The sequence below is a fragment of the Bos grunniens genome, chromosome 23 (assembly GCF_055505025.1).
Source record: "Bos grunniens cultivar Pamir isolate PY7600 chromosome 23, Bosgru_T2T1.0, whole genome shotgun sequence".
NCBI classification, from domain to species: Eukaryota; Metazoa; Chordata; class Mammalia; order Artiodactyla; family Bovidae; genus Bos; species Bos grunniens.
The window spans coordinates 51,919,231-51,942,097 of NC_141187.1; the positions used below are offsets into that span (position 1 = coordinate 51,919,231).

Consider the following 22,867-nt stretch of genomic DNA (forward strand, 5'->3'; position numbering starts at 1 on the left):
TGGGAACACGGGAGGGGGTTCTCCCCGGCGACACTTTCCTTTCTCATTTTATGAAAGATAAAAATTTCATCTTATGAAAAAAAGGCCTGTGTGAAGAAATTAAATCATTTTAATGTGCAGTACTTCTTTGGTATATTAAATATCATTTATTAGAATGCTTTTAATTCAAGAAATGTTAAAATGAAATGTGAGACCCCTTGCAAATAAAATTTAGGTAATTAATTCTGACGTTAGCGGAGAAGAATTGCCAGGGAGACAGTGTCATGTAACGATTTTATCGCAAGAAGGGCAGCAGCTGCGAGTAGAGGCAGGGAGGCTGAGAGAAGAGGTGGAAGACGGTCGGTGGAGGGGGTGGTCTCTGGGCAGAGAGAAAGCAGGTGGGCTGACCAGAGTGAGGGATACGCTCTGAACTCCTGCTGGCATCCGAGAGACCCACGGATGAGTCCTGGGTGCGGGAGGCTGCAGGGGACGAGGGTGGATGTGTGGCGAGCTGGAGGCCGAGCCGGTCTCCTCTTCCATGTTGCTGCCCCCAAACCACCTTCCAGGCCCAGCCGGACCACGCTGCAAACCCGAATGTCCCTCCTCATGTCACGTGGCGGGTGAAGTCCTCACGAGCCAAACGGCCACTGGCCGGCTCCAGGCCTCTCTCAGCTCCATCCCCACCTGCTGGCTCCTCGGACTGCAGCCGCCCTGGGTTCTCTAAGGACCATGACCGCCACGGGCCCTGCCCTGGGAGTGCCTGGCCTGCAGCCTCCCTTCTCGCCGGTGCCCCCTGCTTCTTTTCTGTCCTCCTCCTCCTCCTCCTAAGATTTCAGCTCTGACTCTGCTCCTCCAGACATAACTGCTTAGAGTGGGTCAAGCCCCTGCCCTCGTGCCTCAGTCATTGCGACCCGGGGGTGAGGTGCATCTCTGGATCGACAGTGAGCCCCCGAGGGGAGCCATGTGCTGTCTGCCGGCTGCCCATCACCCCCAGCGTCCAGGCAGGACCTGGGTCCCGGCAGGTGCCCAGGCTGTGTTGAAGGAAGGCGGGGAGGAGCAGAGGAAGCCCCCTGGGTCCAGCCCCCGTCCCCCGCCCTCCCAGCCCACACTAGCCCCGGGGCTGCAGCCCCACCTTGAGAGGCAGGTGTCGCCTCCACAATGGACTTGGCTTCTGGCGTCAGAATCCCGAGATTCCGATCTTCTGTTTCCACCTGCTACCCGGTGACCTTGGTCTAGGAACAGAATTCCGTCCAAATTCAATGCACCGTCTGTGAAACGGGATCCCAGCGCCTCCCTCACCCGGGCTCCATGAAAAGCACTTAGCCACACGGACAAGCAACGTGGATGTTTACTGCGAATGCGCTATGTGCCAGGAACAATTGTGGGTTTTCTAATGTATCGGTCTGTTCAATTCTCACCACAGCAACCCCAGTAAGCACCTGTTAAAGGAATGAATAGGCAGGCAGCCCGAAGCTGCTCAGGGGGCCGTCTCTAACCCCGTGGGAGCAGCAGGACTGTACTGCGCACCCGCCCGCTCCTGCCTGAGGACGAGGCTCGCGCGTGGGTGCCTTTTCTGCTTTTCTTGGTCGGTCCTTCTCCACGAAGTTTACTTGCAACACGTCTTGCCTGACCCAGCGTGGTTTGTTAGCTAAATTCTGGTGACAGCTAGTCTTATTGGCTTAGTTTATTATGATATTTCAACTCACCAGCATCAGGCTTATCAAGAGGAGACAAGGATTTTCTTAAAAAAGCATCTGTGTGGCTTAGACTTATCTTTTAAGCTTGTTCTGGGAGGTAAACACATTTCAAGTGGAAGAAAGGCCAGTGTGCGGTCATCTTCCCTGAAACATTAAATGGTAAGACTCCATTTACCAAAAGCAATCCTTGAGTAGCTAACTGTCAGTCATTTCTCATATCAGGTTTTATTAAGCTCTGTAATTCAGTGCCATTTTCTCCTGAAGGAAGACTTACATTTTGTAGACTATGATGGATAAGGCAGTGGTTAAGAGACCTAAGCCCCGCATGGTACACTTACAACCTTGGGCAAATTACTTTACATCCCTTACTCTTGGGTCTGCATCACCCTGAGATACGAAATGAAGAAGTGTGTCCGTGTCCCAGCGCCGTGTCGGGCATGTGAGAGACACACCGTAAATGGTACTTGTTGTTATTTTAATGTCAGCTTTATTTTTCCATAAATTGGAAAACAGTGGGGAAATGATGGGGAGTTTTTTATATCAACCTGACCGTGAAAATACTTTGGGTTTTTCTTCTTTTCTGGTCTCAGGAATTAAGAACTCATGGAGAACAAAGAAGTTAGGAGAGGAGAAAACACTTCCCTTCAAATCTATAAATGCACCGATTCTCAGTAGACGGCTGCTGAAGTTAGGTTTACCATTTTCCCCAAGAAGTTCTGCTTCAGCTTTCTGAGAACACAGAAGGCAAGGGCTCTGTGTCAATCTGCACGGTGTGGGGTGTGACCGTGAGGGCGGTCGTTCTCCGATGGTGCCTCATCTTTCTGCGGGGTTTTGAGCAGAATCCACGTCTATTGCGGTACTCAGGCGGGAAACAGTCAGCTGGAGCCCGCCCAGACCCTCCCCAGACACTTCATTCTATTCTATGTGGGCTCAAGCCTAACTTCATGAATACGAATGAGAACAACTGAAAATCAGGAAAAAGAATCTGCAGCATTTATTATGCTCATTAGGAACTATTTCTGCTTATGCCTTATCCTCAGGAGTATTTTGATTCCAGCTTCTGCTGAGTGCCCAGCATCTCTTTACCATCCACAGACCTCTGTGGATACCTCCCACCGAACCACCCCCATGTCTAATACGGCCGTGAAAAGACATGCATGACTCGGCCCCTCAGAGGAGGGTTATGGGCGCCAGTCTCCAAGGAGGTGACCCTCCCTGAGGCTGCTCTGGGTGTCTGCACGCCCGGGTGGTCCTTCCCACTCTGGGCTGGGGTTGGTCTGCATCGTGTGACCAACGATGCAGAAGTGATGGTGAGTCAGAGGCCGGGTACTAGAGGTGTCGGCTCTGTCTTGCTCTCTCGCTCTCATCATGGAAGGAGCTGCAGGGTACCCCATGGAGACCCCCACATCATCAGGAATGGGGAGGATCTGAGATCGTCGTGTCTCCCGTCGCATCCCGGGGACTGACCTGGGGAGCAGCTTCTCCAGCCCCAGGGGAGCCTTCAGACGATACAGTCTTGCTGACGGCTTGATGGCAACCTCAAGAGAAACCGTGGGCCAGACTGTTTTCAGAGAGAGAGAACGCTGACTACTAATAATTCTCCTTCCCCAGGGCTGACCCATGGGTTTCTTTTTCCAAATACATTTTGAGGTATCCTTTTCTGGCCCTGCCTTCACGACACATAGAGTTACACTGTGATTTTAAACAAAAACTATTTACAAACGCATGCTCAAAAACAGAACAACATCTGGCCCTCTGCCTGTCCTCAGCGGGGAATGAGAGTGGACATGCGGTCACAATAGCAGTTATGAAAACGAGGGAAAGATTGACTATGGAAAATAAAATGGAGAACAAACTGCAAATCGTCCCAAATCATTAAAGCTATTAACTCTGAGCAATTGAGATTTCTCTTAATTAAAAAGAAAAAAAGCCTGCTCAAGGAGGACCATGTCAAGCTGCCTTCTCAAGGAATTCAGCTCAAGGCCTAATACAGATGTCCTCCACACATGCATGGTGGCTCAGTCGCTGAGTCATGTCCAACTCTTTGCAACCCTTTGGACTGGAACCTGCCAGGGTCCTCTGTCCACGGAGTTTTCCAGACAGGAATACTGGAGTGGGTTGCCATTTCCTCCTCTAGGGGAACTTCCTGACCCAGGGACCGGACTCACGTCTCCTGTGTCGCCTGTATTGCAGGCAGATTCTTTACCAGCTGAGCCATCAGGGAGGCTCTGACATCCCTGGAGGCTGCTCTAAGCAGCAGAGAACGGTAGGTTTCCATGAGCCGCCCGCAGCTCAGATGGAGACGGGCGCTGAGACTAGGAGTGTTCCGTGGTCCCCGCGGTGGCTCTTCCATCGAGACGCGGGGGTGTTAGGACACCTTCTCGGCCTGCCTGGCGGCGTCACCCCCGCCCCACACAACCGACAGCTCCTAACCTGTCTCGGGAAAAGGAAAGACCACGTTTGTAACCAGAACGAGGGCAGGCAGGCTCTGGGTGAGGCCCTCCACTTGTACCGTCAGCCCTCAGAATCCAGTGGGGTTCCCACGTGTGCCGCAGTGGCCTTGGCAGCGCCCTCAGGCAGATGGGCCGTGTGTACGCAGAGCAGCCGGCCCCTGGGTCCTCAGTCTCCTCTGCCCTGGTGACCCGTCCTCCCCACACCTGCCCGTCCAGCTGCCATCTGATGCTTGGGGAGGTGACGCTAGGGCTTCAGCCACAGAAGTCTGTTGATAGCCTGGCGTCAGCAGTAAGATCTGGTGAGACAGAAGCCTGCCTCAGCATCACACTGTACACAAAGCTATTTGATAAAAAAAAAAAGCAAAAGTTCACTTTCATTCATTTGACAGCTATCTGGTGACCCCCCCCCCCCCCCCGCCACTGTGTGCAAATCCTTGAAAAGCAGAGATAAAATAAGCCTGGAGCCTGTCCCAGAAAAATGACGCACGACGGGAACTTAGATACTAGAAATGGAAACATGCCGGGAAGAACCGGAGGGAAGAGGACCCTCCGTTACTCAGCCTCGCCCACCTGGTCTTGGGCCACTCACCCTGACGGGGTGTCTGTGTGTCCAGGGGGCCTTGGTCTTGTCCAAACCCCGCTGCGTGACTGTGGGCTGGAGAGAGGCACCCCCAGCCCCGCTGTCATCCTTTAAGGAACAGGAGTGTCCACTGGCTTCTTTTTTGGACTTCAGGTTTTGTTTTATAAAACACACACGTACGTACACATGCTCACCACTTCTCTGAATAGCAGCTGAATCTGTTAACCTGCTCCATGTGGGGAAAAAGAGGGAAAAAGCCAGGTTCACTGGAGTCTGCAGATCACAGAGCTGGGCTAATGGGGCCGCTTTCACCACTAGAGCCAAAATCGAAGGGCCACCCCTGGTGTTCCCACAGAGGAGGCCTTTAGCTTTCCAGCAGCACCTGGAGCCCAGCAGCCTCCAGCTTTCTTCAAGGCTGGGAAACATCTCTGAATACAATTACCTGCATTCTGCTGAGCAGGGAAAGGTCACAGACAGTTGGACTGTGAATTCAGCATAACACCTTTTTAATGATGAGGATAAAGCAGACCGCACCTCAGGGAACAGGAGAAGCCTGCAAACTTCAGCATCAGGTTACTGTTGCTGTTGTTCTGTCGTTAAGTCGTGTCCAACTCTGTGCAGCCCCATGGATTGTAGCCCACCAGGCTCCTCTGTCCAAGGGATTCTCCAGGCAAGAAAACTGGAGTGGGCTGCCATTTCCTTCTCCAGGGGATCTTCCTGACACAAGGATCAAATCCACATCTTCTGCATTGGCAGGAGAATTCTTTACCACTGAGGCACCAGGGAAGCCTACCATGGATATTAGATCCCACAAAAATATAGTAGTTAGAGCATAATAAGAGGAGATGAGCTTTCTTAAGACCCAAGAAGAGGAGATGGGTTTAGAAATTTGCATGTGTCTTCTTCTCTAGGCCAGTTAACGCTGATGGAGGGGTTTGTGCAGGAGAACAGACTGGACATACCAGTGGCGATGGCGACGCAGCCTCTGGAGTCCTGCTGACAGGGTGGGGGTCCCGACTGCACTCCTTACCAACTGGATGACATTTGAAATTACGTACTTTCTCTGTGACCCACATTCCCCTGTTAAGTGGGCATATCAGTCATGTTACACAACGGTAGTGTTATGAGAAGTAAATGATGCCGTTTCTGGCAAGCACAGTACTGGGTTTTATCAACTATGATGGAAGCAGAGTCCTTCCCATTCTCCCAGGTCCTTCTTCTCGCCTGGGTTATGTTTCAGAAGACAGCCATGCCACGTCTCCCCTCCTAAATGCTCTTTTGCACTCTGACTACATTACTAATTATTGCAGAAAACCAAATCGCCCTTTCTAAGCATTGTTTAGAAAAGCTACTCTCACTCCAACTTGGGATGCCAGGAAAACACTCATCCTGGTGCAGCGTTGGCAATAAATCCAGGACTCCCCCCACCCGCTGCCCTCCAGGAACTCGGAGTTGGGGTGAGAGGGGGAGGGGGTGGCCAGGTGTCCTAGGAGTTGCCAAGAGGGGAGCGGATTTGCACGCACATCTGTTCCCAGGCAGTAAGAATTTGTCCCAAGTGCCTCCAGAGGATTGGGGAAGTCAGCTGAAGTAAGCTTGGTAACAAAATGTAGGGTAGAAAAGCCACAGCACGAAAAATTCCGCTGTACATAGCTTAGAGGTGGTGTCTGACAGTCCAGGAGGACCGTGTCCTGAGCGACACAGCTCATTTCTAACAATGGCCACAGTGCATCCCAGGAAGTGATGACTGCAGGTGTGAAAGGTGAAACCACCTTACTCTGTATTAGTAAAGCCAGCCTTGCCCTGGGTGCTCCCTAGACAAGCCAAGGCCTTGACTTGATCACCCTGCCTGCCTGCCTGGGCACGACCCCACCTTGACCATGCCAACCTCCACCCGAGACGCAGTGGAACCGCTGAGCTGGCTCTGTTGGACTGATGGTGCCTACTACCTAGTTAGAAACACATTCTTATAAATGTTAGCTTCTGAAGGCCATGTGTTACCAGCAGAATCTGCACTGAGATTTTCAGTGGCCATTCCTAACTCAAGAGCCATGGATTGGAAGAGCCATGTAGAGGCAGTTGCCAAGAGCAACCGGGTGAGGCTGGGAGAGGAGCTGGCTGCAGCTCTCTACCGGCCGCAGAGAGCAGTTCAGTATTAAGCACTTTAAAAGAAACTGCAGATGGGGCTTCCCTGGTGGTTGCAGTGGTTAAGAATCTGCCTACCGATGCAGGAGACGTGGGTTCGATCTCTGGTCCAGGAAGACCCCACGTGCTGTGGGGTAACGAAGCCCGTGGGCCACAACCACTGAGCCCGAGCTCTAGAGCCCGGGAGCCGAACAACTCAGCCCGGAGCCACAGCTGCTGAAGCCCGTGCGCCCTGGAGCCCGTGCTTCGCAACACGAGACACCACCGCGGTGAGAAGCTCGCGCACCACAACTCCAGAGTAGCCCCTGCTCCCCGCAACTACAGAAAAAGCCTCGCAGCTACGAAGACCCAGCACAGCCAAAAACAAATAAGTAAATAAAAATTTTAAAACAGAATGATTAGATACTGCATTTACAAAGAGCAGCTGCAGAGCGAGAAAATATGCACAGTGGGCAAGGCAACTATTGAAAATACAGGGTGATTGACAGTAAAGACGTTTATTTCCTGCTGAGTCATCCGCAGCCAACCCCGAACACGGTGCCCCGTGCTCACCGGCCAGTGAGGAAGATCTGGATTACTCACAGGACTTCTTCCTAATCACCGGGGCTTTCCATCCAGAAGACGCGTGCTGGGACAGCTCTGATCCGAACACCAGCTCTGTGCCAGGCCCGGTCACTCCCTCCTCGTGAGATGGAGAGGAAACCAGCCCTCGCATGAACCGAGTCCTGAGCAAGCTGCCTGGAGGAGGAAGTCCGCGTCTCCCGAGACAAAGAGTGCTCCACCACGGCCAGTCTTCATCCGGATGAACAAGTACCTACTGCACGGAACAAACCCTTGGCATCAGCGCGAAGCAGCTGCACTTGGTTTAGTCCCCTAATGAGCAGATGCTTTTCTCACACGACTAAGCGGCCTGAGTCTCTCAGTCGTGTCTGTCCATGGGATTTCCTGGCAAGAACACTGGAGTGGGTTGCCATTTCCTCCTCCAGGGAATCTTCCCAACCTTGGAATTGAACCCAAGTCTCCCGTGTCTCTTGCATTTCAGGCGGACATTTTACCCGCTGAGCCATCAGGGAAGCCAGCATGGCTAGAGGGTTCGTTAAAACGTACTTCCTGGATAAAGAGCAGCACACACTCCAAAACCCTTTCTTCCCAGTCATCACATGTTGAAACAAACGCAATTGCCCCTCTTCACCATCACATGTAATGTTCACAGTTAATGAATCTTAAACTATTTTTAAAGGAACGAATAAGAGAAGGAGACATCTGAAGAAAATCCCAGAGTACTTAACAATAACCAGGTGATAAGAAGGGGGAGAGGGAAGTGAATGCATATTCAAATTCTTGGCAATGTAAAGGCTGGCGGTTATGAACAATGTCCAATTCTTCACTTTGATAGAAGAGTGCAGGATAAAATATGTTTGTAATAATTTCAGGGTAACCACTATTGGGATAACATTTAGATGCGATTTTTCATACTCCTGGAGGAGAAAAGAAGACATAAAATGATCAAACAACGAAGAAGCAGGAAAGGCGAAAGAAAGGCAGTGACGAGAAGTCACAATGAACATAAAGCATAAAATAAGGCGGCAGGAGGAAGACTGAACGTACCATTAATCACAGTGTGGGGTGTGCACGGATGGAATGATTCCCCTTGCCGTGTCTCACATTTGAGAAGAAAAGAATAGATTAAGTGAAAGAGCAAAAAATCAGCCAGATGCTACTTCTAAGGCACATTCCTGCAACTAATTATAGAGGGAAGGTGGAAATAGACTCGAGCAGGAGGAGCGGCCCCGGCCGTCCAGAGGTTAAGAGGTCACCTTCCAGCGCAGGGGGTGCAGGTCTGATCCTGGTCGGGGAGCCAAGATCCCACCTGCTTCTCCACCAACAAACAAGCAAACGGGACTGAGCGAGAGTCTACCAGGAAAGTGCCAACCATGACAGACGGCCAAAGTCCTTTAAAGTCAAGATATCAAATAAGGCTCTGAGGAATTTTACTGGAGAAAGATATCATCACCAAATTGCAGCAATCATCAACATTTCCACACAGACTACATTGTGTGGAAATACTTGAAGCAAAAAAAGAAAACAATTTAGGAATTCAAGGTCATTTTCACAACTTCACAATGAGCCCTAAAAATTTATATTTTTAAATTTAACAAACCCAGTAGAAAAAGAATATGACTAGAGTATTCGAATTACAGAACAGGCTTTATTTAACACATATACTATTTTTGTATAAAACAAAATCTTTTAAACATGTCCATGGACTGTTTGCAGAAACTACTTGGCGAGTCTCCTGGTGACCTACTGGTCAGGATTCCAGGCTGTCACTGTGGTGGCCTGGGTTTAGTCGCTGGATGGGGCGCTGAGGGTGACGTGACCAAGAGAAGAAAAGAGATTATAGACTGTGCCATAAAGCGAATCCTGGCAGACTCATATTCTGTCCCCTTTTCCAAAATCCATGCTGATGTCCTAGCACTCAGGACCTCAGAATGTCACTGTGATGGGACACAGAACCTTTAAGAGTTCAAGTTCAATGAGTAGGTCAGGGTGGTTTTTAACCCGTTCTGACTCGTGTCCTTAGAAGAGGAGGTTCAGACACCACCTCCAGAGGGACGGCCGTGGGAGGACACAGAGGCCTCGGAGAAGCCAGCCCTGTGACACCCCGACCTTGGACGTCGGGCGCCACGGCGGCGTCCTAGGCCGTGTGAGCCTCTCCCCAAACCCGCGGGGCCGCTGGGAGGCGCGTGTGGTTCTCACAGCTCTGCCCCACAGAGAGCCAGCCCTCCCCGGCACCCGCGCGGGTGCCCGGACGCGAGGCCTGACAACAGGAGAGCGGCGTGTGTGGGGCTCACCGCGCCGGCGCTCTGCTCACCGCGCCCACGGGCCATTCCAGGGGCTTCCCGTGGACAGTTTCTCTGCGTGCGCTTTCAGAGCCTAGTCTCCACCTCAGCCGCCACTCGACGGCGGCCAGGGCATCGAGCTTGGAGCGGACAGAGAGGTGCACACAAAGGTCCCCCCGAAACAGAAGTACGCGTCAACATGCGTGTGCAGCGTGTGCATTGTCGGCGCTCCCAGCCCCACAGCCCGGCCCTGCTACCCGGAGGCGCCTCCCCTCCCCCACCCCCAAATTGACACCCAGCAGCTGAAGAAGCAAGCGTCGCTGAGTACGAGGGCCTTGGTCCTCCTGCTGGCAGCCCTACCGGAGAGCCCACTGGACGGGGTCCACCTCGGCGATGCACAGCGCTGACCCCTGAGGACCACCTGCGAGCTGTGGCCCCCTCCCCAGGATGCTCACCGACTGCCAGAGTGGAGACAGGGAGGGGAGGGGATGAGAGAGGGACCGGAGCCCAGGAGGGAAGCGATGGCGTGCTGGACCTGCAGATCCTGCCTACAAGGGCAGGACGGCTCAGCCAGGGGACTGGCCTGCGAGAGGCTTTTCCGATGGTTCTCTTCCCCCCGGGGTTCTCTCACTGGCACAGAAGACGCACCTCTGCTCTCCCACCCACGAGGGCCGCGCCTTGAGCTCAGTGGTGAGACGGGTCTGATGTAGGAGGGGAGGGGGACAAGGGGAGAGGGGACCCCAGGGGTCAGAAGAGAGGTCTCACTTCTCCTTCTCCATCTTGGCTTCGGCCCAGAGAGGAAGGCAGGCCTTGGGTCCAGGCGGCAGCCCAGAGCATGGTGGGCTTTGGCTCCTGCTGCCCTCTCAGTCTCCGGAAAGCGCTCAGGGCCTAGCTGCCACTGCCAACCTCGGGGAGGCCACATCTGCACGTGGACAGCCGGGCACGGCAGAGGTGGCCCTGGGCGGTCCAGTGTCAGAGGGCCATGGACACTGTAGGCCAGACCCCCCCAGGCCAGCCGCAGGCTGGTCACAGCCGTGTACAATGACCCACCACAGAGCCCAGCTGCATGGCTGAGAGCCCAGGTGCAGAGAGAGCTCTGGGTCTGCAGACCTGGGCGCAGGCGGGGCTCCTCTGCCAGGCGGGCACCAGCGGGAGACCAGACGAGCCTGACCCCACGACAGTGTCCCCCGAGGGCAGCCACAGGCGGGGCGTGGGATGGCCCCCGGCAGATGACACGTCTGGGAGTGCCAGGTCAACGCCAGCATCGCTGGTGCCCCCACCTTCCACCCGTTAGACAAGAGGAGAGGCAGGAAGTGGGAGGGGAGGCAGCCAGTGTCTGGGCGTGTTTGCCCAGAAAAGGAGAATTATCCCAAGAAATTGTTTACATTTTAGGTCAAAATCTGAATCACAGTGGACATGAATTTACACTTTTTAATTAAAAAATATAGCATAATTAAAAATGTTTCCCCTGATAACCAGTGGGCAGGGCTCAGAAGGAAGACCGAATTAGATGTAGATAAAGCCAAGAACCTAATTTTCTCAGCGCCGCCGAGTTGCAGTATGATGCCCAGGCCTTTCCCTCCGGCCAGCAGGCCAGGTCCCAGGGAACAAAGGCCCGAGGGCGTGTGGGCTGAGGGCTGTTTTCCTCCCTACTTTGAATACCTTGTTCTCTTTTTTAAAAATCGTTTTATTTTATATTGAAGATAGAGGGTTAGACGGCATTAGCAACTTAACGGACATGAATTTGAGCAAACTCCTAGGAGACTGTGCGGGATGGGGAGCCTGGCGGCTGTAGTCCACGGGGCCACAGAGAGCTGGACACGACTTAGCGACTGAATAACAACATATCCGATTAACGCTGTGATATGTTCAGGTGAACAGTGAAAGAACTCAAACATGTATGCGTATATCCAATCTCCCCCAGATTCCCCTCCCATCTAGGCTGCCGCATAGCATTGAGCAGAGTTCCATGCTCTGTACATGGTTACTCGTTGTGAAAATAGCAATTGTACACCATATACTCTTAAAATCACTGTTCAGATCCGGAGAGCCGTAAAAAAACCCCTGACGGAGGCTTGGGTAGGCGGGCTCACACGCTTCCCTCCTTGCACACTTCCTGAGGCCTCACCAGTGCGCCCTTCCACCGGCCTGTGATCACCAACCAAAGTCCAGTTTCCAGCTTTTTTCTCATTGATCAGTTAGACGAGAGACTGAAGTTTCCGTTTTCCTCTCTTTATTCTTAAACTTTAATGTCTCCTTACTTTGAAAGTTTAAAAGTTTCTTTGAAAGTTCCTTTTGCACAAGAAACATCGGTTTTCTGCGGCATTTCCTGCCATCTATCAGCCGTCTTCACTGGCAGCTGGTAACCGCAGAAAAAGCAGGGGAGTGTATTTCTGGCGGGAGGAGAAGGGGACGCAGAGGATGAGATGGCTGGATGGCATCACCAACTCAATGGACATGGGTTTGGGTAAACTCCGGGAGTTGGTGATGGACAGGGAGGCCTGGCGTGCTGCCGTCCATGGGGTCACAAAGAGTTGGACACGATTGAGCGACTGAACTGAGCTGATTCCTGTGTTGGCTCTACCCTTTTTTGCCCCTGGCAATTGTTTATGGGGGAGAAAGCTTATTTAAAAGGTATTTGGGGTAAAGGATGAAAATGAACAAGCGGGCCTCCCAGGCTCCCTGCTGCCCCACCTCCTGTCCTGGGTTTGGGCTGTGAGCCTGTGCCCTGCCCACTCTGGGGCTCCCCAGGAATTATGCAAGTCCGAGTGAGGAGGCTTCATGCCCCACCCTGACCTTGGGTTCCAGAGGCCACTTGCTGAGAGGAAGGGAGACCAGCTGCTGCGGGACCTTGCCTTCTGCGCCCTTGCAGTCCTGAGTGCCCGCACCCCGCCAGCGCCAGGCTTGCCACATCCTCAGTGCTGCCCTAGGGCTGGGGCCCTTGGCACACCCTCAGGTGGGGTCCTGAGGACCCTCTGGAATGGGGGGCTCCCCACTCTTGTCTGGAACCTCACGGACACCTCTGAGGACCATGGCATCCCCTGGCCGTTTTGGGTGGGGCTTTGGGATGATTCCACCTATGTCTGACTGCCTCACTGATTCATTCATTCATTCACCTAGCACTCTGAACCCTTTATTCATTCAGCACATTTATGGAATCCCCAAGACTTCCTTGATGGCTTAGCGGGTAAAGAATCTGCCTGTCAGTACAGGAAATGTGGGTTCAATCCCTGGGTCGGGAAGATCCTCTGGATGAGGAAGTAGCAACCCACTCCAGTATTCTTGCCTGGGAAACCCCATGGACAGAGGAGCCTGGTGGGCTACAGTCCACGGGGCCGCAGAGAGTCAGACATGACTGAGGACACACACGCACACACTCACACATCACACACCAAGGTGCCCCCCTGGGTATTGTTCTCTGCCCTCCGTAGATACTGCTCCAAGGCCAAGGCTTAGACGTTAGGAAGAAGGTGGGACATAGAAAAATATAAAACAACACATTTCCTCAAAGAGGTCAGAGAAGGGTTGTACTGTAAAAGTCTGTATACACCCTGTAGAGAGAATGAGGAGCATTCTTCCTGCTCCTGCCTTTGAAAAAGGACCGCAAAGGAGTGAGGACCAAGACTCCTGGTTAGGACGAAGTCGTGCAGGCCAACCCTGTGGTCCAGGTGGTGAGAGCAAGTTTCCCCGCGGCTGGGGAGGACACGGGTGCTCTGGAGCCCTGGGGCACCCAAAGTGGGTGTCTCCAGCAGTCTCCCGGGTCTGACAAGTATCAGCCTCCACGGTGACAAGGGGTGCTCAGGAACCTGCCTTTTTACAACAGCTGTGAACACTTCACTTTGAAAATAAAGAAAAGGTGATTGTCACGACCCCTGAGCTCTAGTCTGGATCTGGTGCTGATACTGCAGCCAGCTGCCCTGACGCTAGTGTGCTCCCCACCCTGGAGCAGGGATGATGGTAACAGCAGCTAACTCTGTGGGATTCCCCCCGTGTGCTAGTCTCAACTTTCCGAGCTAGAAGCCACTGCTGCTCCCGTTAGACGGGAGGAGCCCGAGGCACAGAGAGGTGCGTTATCTTGCCGACGGTCCCACGGCAGGGCCAGGATTCTAACCCAGACGGATTGTGTGCCTCTAAGAAAGAAAAAGGGCACTCAGTCACCAGCTTCGGGCCCCTCTAAGATGCTCATGGGCCCCCGTGACCTGTGAGGTTGGGTTAATGGTAGAATAACAGCGCTACTCTGCGAGCCTGACCAAAGACTTCAGGATAGTTCTTGAGCTCACCTCCCAGATTTGCACGGAGGGACCGACTGGGTTGCAGCCATGGGAACCCTGGTGGCCGCCAGTAAGACACGCACCTTATGAAGAGGGCAAACAGGGCACAATGAGCGTTAACGCACCTCCCATAAGCCAACTGCCTCCATAAGGCGTCTCACAACGAGGAGGGTTCAGAGCAGTTGGTACAAAGCCTAGTTACTGCGAACTGAAACAAAATGAAGACTATAAATTTTAGATCACCAAATAATGCTGACTGCTGGTAGAATTGGGGCCCGCCAGGGCAGAAGGTCATAACCCCACCAAGTTCACGGCCACGGAGAGGAATGCAAGGCCGAGAGGGCTGTCTGTGGGCCTCTGCCAGCCTCCTGTGCCTGCAAACATTGGAGATGAAATGAGTTGCCTCTCAATGCTCCTAGCCTGTGGCCGCTCCAGAGCCAGGCTGACGTTCAGGTCGTGCCATGGGAAGAACTGATTCCCAGGCTTCAGAGTCTAACCTTTCTCAACTGAATCCCCCGAAGACAGAGCCCCCACCTGGGTCGCCTCCAGGAACTGCCCACCACTAAAGAAAGCAGCGTTGGCTGAGGTCACACCACGTCCTGGGGTGGCTGTGTGCCACAGCTGGTCTCACCAACAGCTACCGAGGACCGTGGGCTCCGGAGTCCCAGTGGGAACTCAGCATCCTGCAATAACAGACACTCCTCACCACACCCGCCAGACTCTTCGGACTGTAGCTCTCTTTGTGACCCCAGGGACTGTAGCCCTCGGGGCTCCTCTGTCCATGGGATTTCCCAGGCAAGAATAATGGAGGGGGTTGCCGTTCCCTTCTCTAGGGTATCACCCTTACCCAAGGCTCAAACCCAGGTCTCCTGCATCGCAGGCAGATTCTTCACCGTCTGAGCCACCAGGGATGCTTGTCAAGTCCAGCACTTTTCATAAAGACACAGGACAGTTTTGGCAGAAGTCAGACCTTCCATCATCCCTGTGTAACTCGGCTGGTGGCCTTCCACCAGGGACAACCTGTGGACAGACAGTGATAGAAGCAGCCCAAACAGAGGCGTCCTTGGAGGACAGAGACCTGGGACTCAGATACGCTTGCAAGACAAACCACCGTGGTGTTAAGACTCTACAGCAGCCATCCTTCAGTGAATTTCCCTGGCAAAAAAAAAATCTCCATTTAGAATTGCCTTTGAAATTTACTTGGAATATTGGCAGTGCTATGAAACCATCATCCTCTGAATACGAATTAATTCACTGATCCAGGTCAGTTCTGCAAGTGTTGACTGCACACCCGCACGTTCGGGAGGGAACGCGGGGGCGGGGCGCGGGGGAGTGTGGGGGGCGGGGCCAGAGAGGCAGCTCTCCTGGTAGACCAGTGGGGACGAGGCCGGTGGGTGTGGCCGGTGGGTGTGGTTGGCGGAGGGCGTGGCCAGGAGGAGAGGGCCGGAGTTAAAAGCCACAAAGCTATTTCCTTAGAAAACGCAGTATTATCAGTCTTATGGACTCTGTGGGAGAGGGAGAGGGTGGGGAGATTTGGGAGAATGGCATTGAAACATGTATAATATCATGTATGAAACGAGTCGCCAGTCCAGGTTCGATGCATGATACTGGATGCTTGGGGCTGGTGCACTGGGACGACCCAGAGGGAGGGTATGGGGAGGGAGGAGGGAGGAGGGTTCAGGATGGGGAACACAGGTATACCTGTGGCGGATTCATTTCGATATTTGGCAAAACTAATACAATATTGTAAAGTTTAAAAATAAAATAAAATTTAAAAAAATTAAAAAAGGAAAAAAGAAAACGCCATATTAAAATGAGAGACGTTCAAACCACGTTGTCAAACAGCCTATTCCCTGCCTGAGGGTTCCTGCTCCCCTGGCTTTGGGTGGGTGCCCACCATCTTCCCTGGGTCGGGAAGATCCCCTGGAGAAGGAAAAAGCAACCTACTCCAGGATCCTTGCCTGGGGAATCCCATGGGCAGAGGAGCCTGGAGGGCTACAGTCCACAGGGTCACAGAGAGTCAGACGCGACTGAGCACACACCTAAGCACGGAGCACAGGCTGTGCAGCCCACAGGGGGGCGTGACGGCCGAGACCTTCCCATCCCAGGAGGGCCATCTGCCGCCCAGCTGTTGGAACATGCAGTCCTTGGGTGGACGTTGGCCATGTTTGTGCCTCGGTTTCCCCATGGCCGGGCCAAAGAGGAGGACAACCCACTTTCTGCTGTGTCATCAGGCCACGTAAGGGTACGATGGAGGGATGTCAGGTGAGGGCTCTGGGCTCAGAGGTTTGCTGTGATGAATAAATCACGGCGAGTATAGATGCCCTGACGGATGATGGCTGAGCTCCCAGCACTCACCGAACCGCTTTTAAAAAAAATTCCTCCCAGCGAAGGTCATATTTATTTATTTATTTAAGTTAATCTGTTTCTTTTATGTTTTTAAAAATATTGCTGCTAGAAGATTTAAAAGTACAGTTATAGCTGATTATTTTTATTGGACAGTGCTGGCCTAGATGATTCCAGTTGTTTTTAAACTTTATTTTGTATTGGGATATACCAGAGTCGGACATGACTGAGCACGCAAGCATTGCACGCACAGCCGATTATCAATGCTGTGATAGTTTCAGGTAAACAATGAGGGGACTCAGCCATACATGTACATGTATCCATTTCCTCCCAGACTCCCTCCCAGACAGACTGCCACAAAATATTCAACAGAGTTCCCTGTGCTGTTCTGTAGGTCAAAGGCCATATGTAGTATGAGCAAAAGATAAAACTTACAGTAAAATGGGGACACGTGAAGACAACTTCATCAGCATAAACAAAACAGTTTACACAAGTAGAAAAACCCGGTGACCTCAGAGCCTGCTGTAGACGTGGCCCGAGGCAGCATGGCAGGCCCCGATCACCGAGCCAGTGGACTGGCCCGGCTCTCTGTCTCACAAAGGCTCCTGCACATGGCGAGATCTGTAATCTCATAACTCTCATTCTGGCCGTCAGGGCGAACGCCGTTCCCCTGCCCTCTCCCTGGAGGCAGGCAAGCTGAGACTTTTCGAGTTCCAGTCTCATTCCATGCAATATTTACATAAGAAAGGAGCAGACTGACTCTGAGTTACCTTCCAGCTTAAGCATTCTAAAACTCCTGTCTTAAAGCTTGTGGCTTTCACTCGCAATCACCTGTCAGCCTCACAGCCGGTTCTCCTTTCATTTCCATCTTATAGATGAGGAAACCATGGCACAGAGAGGTCAGGGGAGCCGAGAGGAGGCCACACAGCGTGTAAATAGTAGGAAAATTCAAACCTGTGTCTGAGTCCAGGATCTAAATTCTTGGCTATTATGCTGAATACTGGCTATGATGGTTCATCTGATCGCAAGTCGCCCCGGTATCTGGTTAAATGTTATTCTCAGTGTTTCTGTGAAGGTGTCTCCAGAAGAGGCTGGCATTTGAATCCATAAACTGAGTGGAGAAGGTAGTCCTCCCAGCGTGGGGGGGCCTCATCCGAACCTTTGGAGGCCTGAAGAGAAAAACGGGGTGGGAGGAGGAGGAAGGGGCGTTCTCCCCCTCTCTGCCGACTGTTGAGCTGGGACGCGCACCGTCTCCTGTGCTGGGACTTGGAACGGGACTCACAGCACTTGTATCTCCCATTCTTAGGCCTTTGAGTTTATAGCGCTTCTCCGTCTCCATCATCAGATGAGCTATTTTTTTTCATAATAGATCACTCTATAGATGATAGAACAAAAGAAGGAAGGAAAGAGAAAGAAAGGAAGGAAGAAAAGAAAGAGGGAAGGAGGGAGGGAGATAGAGAAAGAGGTATGGAGAAAATAGATACAGGTGTAGATTGTATAAAGATACAGACATAGATATAGATGTTGAAGCCGAAACTCTAATACTCTGGTCACCTCATGCGAAGAGTCGACTCATTGGAAAAGACCCTGATGCTGAGAAAGACCGAGGGCAGGAGGAGAAGGGGACGACAGAGGATGAGATGGCTGGATGGCATCACCGACTCAATGGACATGAGTTTGAGTGAACTCCGGGAGTTGGTGATGGACAGGGAGGCCTGGCGTGCTGCAGTCCATGGGGTCTCAAGGAGTTGGACAGGACTTAGCGACTGAGAACCAGCAACAACATAGACATTGACAAATAGATCTGTAGACCCTATTGGTTCTGCTTCCCCAGAGACTCCTACTCCACTGCGTCTCCAGCAAAAACCATCCCTGGCGGTCCTGTCCTCTTTGCCATGCCCCTAGAGTGAGGGTGAGGGGACTGGAAGTCTGAGTGACGGTGTCTTCATCCACGTACCCCATCAACATCGTTGCTATTATTATCGTATTAGCTGCTATTATATCAAACATCAGTTTAACATAAGTTCACTATTAAAATGAGATGGCCTTACAGAATTTCCCTTCCCAATTTTCAATACAAATAAGGAAAAAAAATTTAAACTGGCAAAAAAAAATAGGATTTCCCAGCAGCCACCAAGGAGGAAAGAATATAACCCGAAAAAGTGCATTTAAAAACCGGAAACCAAGGGCAGGGAAAGATTCCAGGACAGAGTCCAGGGCACGGCCAGTCTTCGAGGCCCAGAAGCCACAGGGAGGGTCCCCCCAGCTGAGATGGGGGCTGTCTCTCTCCCTGACTGAGTGGGTGGAATCAGTTATGAGAATGGGTAACAGACTGAGGCGGTGGGTGAGGGCCCGAGGGGAAGGCCCTGAATCCCGGAGCGTTTCCTGCGGGAGGTGGGTGCACCTGCTGTGAGGCGGAGCAGGTCCTGGTTGATGAAACAAAGTCCAGATTGCGCGACTGTAAACCCTGATCAGGCCAAGTCCTTCCCTCCGCCAGGGCCGTACTCTAAGGCACCAGCAAAACAGACTCTCAGCTGCTTGCAGAGAAAACAGCCCGGTCTCAAGGACGGAAGGGGCCATGTCAAGTTACCTCTCATTCAGAGCAGAGTGTTTGGAAGGAGCTCCTTAAGCAGGTGTCAGATGAAAAGAAAGGAGTGAGCAGCCAAGCAAGCATCCAGCACAGTGGGGATGGGGGGAGGGCGCGTGGGAGGAGGGTGGGAAGGAAGCTGGGAAGCCGGTTGGACTAGGGAGCGGGGAGGGGGAAGAGAGGGGGAGGGTAAGGGCCGGGGAGTGGGGAGGAGGGCCAGACCGCACCAAGAGTCCGAAGCTGAGTGGAAGTAACCGCTGAGAAAGGGAGCATGTGTGACCAAAGGCACAGGTAGTGAAGAGTGAGTCTGTTTAAAGATAAAGCGCAGGCCACACATCGTCAGGGACCACTGTCACCAAGCAGACTGTGATTAACATAAAGCTGGACAGTGCATGACCGCACGGGTCGGCCGGGGCTGCTGTAACAAAGCACCCCAAACGGGGGGTGGCAGAGAGGTCTCCTCTCCCAGATCTGGAAGCTGAAGCCCACAGCCAGGGTGATGGCAGGGTGGGCTCCTTCCGGGAGCTCGCAGGGGGAACTGCTCCAGGCCCTCTCCCAGCTTTCAGGGTGTTCCAAGGCTTTAACCGTCCCACTGAGCCTCAGTCTCTGTGTGTCTGTGTCAGAGTGTCCGTCTCCCTGTAAGGACAGCGATCCCTGTCACCAGTATGGCCTCTTTCTAACCTGATCACACCTGCGAAGACCCTGTCTCAGAGGGCCCATAGTCACAGGGCCCACGGTAGGAACACACCTTGGGGGAAACTCCATTCAAGCAGCAGTAGAACCACAACAAGGTGAAGAGGAAGCAGGGAGGAAATGGAAGGGGCACGAGGACCCCGATATCCTCGTCTTCACTCGGAAGAGACAGCTGATCTGTTCTCAAGTGGAGACGGGCAGTATCGACGTGGGGGTGAGTGTACGCTTATGTGCGTGTGTAAAATCCCAGCCCACTCGCTTCTCTGTAGGGCTTCCCAGGTGGTAAAGAATCCGTCTGCCAGTGCAGGAGACGCGTGTTCAGTGCCCGGGTGGGGAAGATGGCCTGGAGGAGGGCATGGCAGCCCACTCCAGTGTTCTTGCCTGGAGAATCCCATGCACAGAGGAGCCTGGTGGGCTACAGTCCATGGGGTCGCACAGAGTCAGACGCGACTGAGTGACTAAATAACAATAACTCATTTTTCTGTAGTCTCTTACACTAAGAAGAATAATCACTTTTGTGGTAAAGAGACACTTGTCTCAAGAGTATAAAGTATAAAAATAGAGACACTTTATTTTTATCTTTCTATAAAATAAGTCAATGTTCAATGTAAAGATTCCTATTCTTTTAAAGACCCTGGTGACTACTTACAAGGTTGTTCCTTAAGCAATTCTGATACTAACTTCCTCCCTGACAACCACCAGCACCATCAGAAGTGTATGAATAAACCAGAGACCTGGTTATATTGAAAGTCCTGGCAGGTAGCAGCATGCCCACTACATAGCTGCTGCTTAATGTTGGCTAAATTGGATTATTTTGTTTCTAATTGCACAGGGTTGTACCAGATAACATACAACCAAGCTGGAGCTGATAAGCCCTCTGGAATCCTGCACCACAGGAGGTGCAGGGTGTCCAGTTTTCAAGGACTACATCTTTTGTTTCTCTTTCACACCCAGCAGCCTGACTCTGGGAGGTTATTTCCAGACAAAGCTGAGGGGGAGAGGGCACAGCAGCCTGCAGTTGGGCTGACCGTGTAAAGAATGGGAAGATGAGTCCCTTCTTTTTCTCTGGAGTGTATTTTACGCCCTTTGATCTAAAGTCACATTCTCCGGCTACACAAAGATCCCATCCTTGGACCGCAGAATCTGCCGGTGGAAAGCCTGGGGCGACGCCGCCAGTTCTTGGGGCCCAGCCCCGTTCCTGCACACGTGTTGTTACACTTAGGGCCCAGCTCCTTCCCTGCACACGCGTCGTTGCTCTGACAGACGCAGCTGCTCAGCAGTGAGCGGACGCTGGTGCAGACAGATGCCACGGGGCGTGCGGGACGTCCACACTCCATCACCCACAGAGAGTCTGACGTCCTCCGCCCCCCGGCATGGCCCCCTCCAACCTGTTGGGAGGCCGCACAGAAGACTCAGGTTTAGCCCAGACCTGGCCTCTGCCTTCACTAACAGGCCCTTGGGGAGGCAGCAGGGGCTGCATCCATCCAGCCGGAGTGGCTTCCTCCCTCCCTCCCTCCCTCCGTGTGGTCGGCATTCCGCTCAGTCCAGACCCGGGGTCTCACAGGGGCCCCCACCGTCCAGTCCTGTCCTGACCCATCATGGAGCCGGTCAGGGGCAGAAGCCACCCGCTGGGACGTCTGGCTCTGGGACCTTGGGCCCTGGCTGCCCAGCTGGGCTGCTCTTTAATCTGGGCTGCCAAGAGCTGGGGATAATGACCTCGTGGAACTCGGGTCTAGTCCTGGCACCAGCAGGAACCCAGATGGGCCCCATTCCCAACTGCTGGTGGTCTCTGTCACACACACACACACACACACACACAGCACAGATGCACGCACACACTCCGTTGCCTTCGGAGCACAGCACCGAGCAGTCAGCAACGCTGGACCCCACTCACTGGGACTCCGGCCCGGACGGGCCCCCGCCCCACCTCGGGCCCACACCCTGTGCACACGGCCCCCCCACCTCCCCCCAACCTCCCTGCTGTTCCTTCCGGTTCCCACCTCAGCGCCTCTGGGACCGACTGAGGAACAGCATCCGTTTCCCGAGCCCCGTTTCCTTTTGTCCCTGACCTGAGCCTTCCTCTGCGCCCACAGGATGTATTTCTGTGTCCTTCCCAGAGCAGCGCTGTCTGTGTACAAACTCCCCAGAACCCCTGCAGAGGACTCCAGCTCCCTGGAGCCCTGGGCCATGCTCTGTAAGGCCAGGAGTTATCCAGTCCGCAAGGCTGCTGCTGTTTCTCCCAGTTTTACTGTGGCCAGAGGCTGGTGGCCGGCTGGCACCTCACGAGCCCCACCCAAGCAGCACCCACTGTTGCGAGGATGCCGTGGGGAGGAGCCTGAGGACCACGTTCCAGGAGCCGCGCCAGCGTCGAGCTGCAAGAACAGTATCGAGAATTCCCACATATTCTTTACCCAGTTCTCCATTGTTAACAATGACCACATTTACTTTACAACTCCTCCCGACAGTTATATGCATACTTCTATTTTTTGTGTGTGTGAACAATTTGAGAGTCAGTAGCAGGATGTTCTTTTCCCCTAAATGTTCCATCGTGCGTTTTGCAAGAACAGGAGTGTTCCCTGACACACCGACAGTACGATGATCAGGTCAGGCGATTTGACCTTGAAGCAATACTGTGATCTAACCCACCGTGCGGACTCCACCCTCAGTGGTCCCCTTTCCCGGACCCACACAGGGCGGCACGGTGCCGTGGGTTAAAGGTCCTCGTCGTCTCTCTTCATCTGGAGAAGGTGGCCGTCCCTTCTTTGTCCGTAAGGACACTGAACTGAGCATCTTCAGTGCTGTTGACGGAGAGTTGACGACCCTGGCATTGGTGAAGAGGACAGGCCCCTCTCTTGGGGATGCTCTCAGTTTGACTTTGCAGACATGCCCTCTCACGGGATGAGATGTGGGATTTGCATTTTGGCAGGAGCAGCGCCTGAGAGATGTGGTCTCTGTGTATCCCCTAGGCTGTCGGTCCGACCCATCACCGCCAGCAAAGGCTTTCCTCACCTGGCCAGGTAGCGTCTGCCAGGTGTCTTTCTTTGCTTGTTTGTTCTCAGTGACAAAACCCAGGAACAAACTTGTTTCTTTAAAAATCTTTTTTTTTTTTTTTTGGCCACACCGCATGGCTTGTGGGTTCTTGGTTCCCTGACCAGGCAGGGAACCCGTGCCCTTGGCGGTGAAAACACAGAGCCCCAGCCCCTAGACTGCCAGGGAAGCCCCAGATCGCTACGTGCTAAAGATGTGAGTCGTCTATTAATAAGTGCATAGGTTTAA

General features: G+C 53.0%; 1 long non-coding RNA gene across 1 annotated transcript; it reads right to left on the reverse strand.

The window, feature by feature from the left end:
* Positions 1-261: 261 nt before the first annotated feature.
* Positions 262-21,893, reverse strand: LOC147347838 (uncharacterized). Its single transcript, XR_015152605.1, has 4 exons — positions 21,661-21,893; positions 7,434-7,668; positions 4,719-4,935; positions 262-4,425 (listed from the first exon to the last, which is right to left on the reverse strand). It is a non-coding gene; the product is annotated as an uncharacterized LOC147347838 (long non-coding RNA).
* Positions 21,894-22,867: the final 974 nt, after the last annotated feature.